This window comes from Octodon degus, unplaced genomic scaffold, assembly GCF_000260255.1.
Source record: "Octodon degus isolate 3935 unplaced genomic scaffold, OctDeg1.0 scaffold00072, whole genome shotgun sequence".
In the NCBI taxonomy this organism is placed as follows: Eukaryota; Metazoa; Chordata; class Mammalia; order Rodentia; family Octodontidae; genus Octodon; species Octodon degus.
In genome coordinates this window covers 107,427-109,909 of record NW_004524648.1, presented here as the reverse complement: position 1 = coordinate 109,909, position 2,483 = coordinate 107,427, and positions in this window count along the sequence as shown.

The window sequence follows — 2,483 nt, the reverse complement described above, 5'->3', positions numbered from 1 at the left end:
GGGGTCTCACCCTTGAGCAAAGTACTCGCCTGAACTTTCAGACATCTCCAGATAGCTTCTCTCTGATTCTTACCACAATTTCACTTGATCTTCACGATTTCCGGAAACTTTTAAACCTAGGTTATGTTTCTAAGTACTTGCCAATTTCTCCAAATATATTAATTTTTGTATTTTGAAATCTATGTATTGGTTTGGGTTGCTAGTATAGAGGAAAAAATTGGGAAAATTTCCTCTAAATCTTACCATATTTAAAGAAGTCTCCTTTTAATGTGTTTTTCTAAGTAGTTTTTCACATACAATGTTCAATACATAGCTCTTGCTGCATGCATACTGAAGATTTTTTAAATATATAGACAATTTTTATACCTGGCTTATCATATTTTTCATTTTAAAGAGTAAAAAAATAATAGATGAGACATTAGAAATGATACACAATTTGAAAATAAAACCAAGATGTTTGGTCCTTTTGTCAAAGATGGTGACTGAGTGTGCTTGTAGTTGTGTGTATATCTTCTAATCTTTTCCACTGATCCTCAAATCTTTTGTTTTTTTTTCCCCAGTATCATGCTGATTTTTATCAGAGTAGCTTTGTAGTATAATCTCAAGTCAGGGATTGTGATGTCTCCTGCTTTGCTTTTGCTACCCAGGATTACTTTTGCTATTCTAGGTCTCTTCTGGTTCCTGAGGTTGTTTGAATTTTAGGAATGTTTTTTCTAGATCTGTGAGTTATACTAATGATACTTTAATTGAGATTGCTTTGAATTTGTATAACGATTTTGGGAATATGATCATTTTTGCAATGTTTGTTCTTCCTATCCAGGAGCAAGGAATATCTTTCCATTTTCTGAAGTCCTCTTCAGTCTCTTTTTTCAGAGTACTGTAACTTTCTCTGCATACATCTTTTACTTCCTTTGTGAGACTGATTCCTAAGTATTTCAACTGTTGGGGTGTTATTGCGAAAGGCATGGTTTCCATAGTTTCTTTCTCGGTGTGTTTGTTGCTTATGCATAGAAACTCTATTGAGTTTTGAGGGTTGACTTTGTATCTTGCTATGCTACTAAATTTCTTTATTAAATTTATAAGTCTCCTAGTGGGGTTTCTGGTATTTTCTATGTATAGTATTATGTCATCTGCAAATAATGATAATTTCACTTGACCCTTTCCAGTCATTATTCTTTTTGTTGTCTAATTGCTCTGGCTAATGCTTCCAGAACTATATTGAAGGGGAGTGAGTCACAAATCTTTTACCAGAAACATGACTTAGTGGTAAGATGAAAGTTCTACTTGGGGGCACTGTTGAGTGTATGGCAAAAGCAGGTCTCTGTGTTACTTAGATTTTGCTGTCAGAGATTTTGGAATGGGAATGTTCTAGATTACTGGGCAGGGCCTAAATATCATCACAAATATTGTTTTTAAAAATGCATTTGGTACAGAGCCTACAGAGTCTACAGGGTCTTGCTACATAGTCGGACTCTTAGTGATTCTCCTGTTTTCAGCCTCCCAAGTGCTGGGATTACGGGAACGCACCACCATGCCCAGTCTCAATTGCTGTCTCAGTGCACCCTGGGGGTGGGGCCGGCACAGCATGCCAGGGATCAAACCTGGGTCCCTGCATCTGCTTAAGCAGGCGCTTTAATCTGCTGAGCTATCTGGCTGGCCCTACAAATATTCTTATAAGAGAGGCAGATATGAGTATTTGGCTACTGGAGAGAAGGCAAACCGGTACAGGAAATGAAGATGGGAGTGATGTGGCCCTAATTCACAGAAGGTCAACAGCTACTGCAACAAGTGACAAGAAATTCATTCTTCCCTGAATATTTCAAGAAGAGGCATCCCTACAGACCCCTTGAAGTGAACTCTGTAGTGCTCATGTTTTTGCCTCTGAAACTAAGAAAATAATTCTGTTGGTTTAAACCATTAAGTTTATGGTGATTTCTTACCAAAGCAGGAGGGAGTTGACTCACTGACCAATACATGCTTCCAGAACCTAGAAGTTCCCCCAAATCCTGGAGGGACAGTGGTGAGAGTGGATTCTGAGGGCCAAGGAAGTGGGGTTGAATATGAAGGTGCGTAGGGGAAGTTAATGGACACGTGAATATTTTTTTCCTTTTTTTCTCCAAACCCCCCATTTAACCACTGTCCCCTTCCTCATTTAAAAAGCTTTATTTCAATTTTATCTTTCATCATTTTTCTTTTTCCCTTCCCCATTACCCTTCCTTTTGAACAATTTTTTCCTATTTCATAATACCTATTATGCATTTTGGTATTAGGACCTATTCCAGGCATTCTTGCCAGGAGGGACAAAATTAAATTCTGAGCTCTGAAAATCTTTCTCTGGTGTGTTTGTTTCACAGCTCAGAATTTAACCTCCTGGCAAGAATGCCTGGAATTGGTCCTACTGAAATACTGAGATGTTTCTTTGAAGAATTCTAAAGAGAGTCAGAAGGCTAAGGCATAGGGACCTTATATGGGAGCAGAGGAGC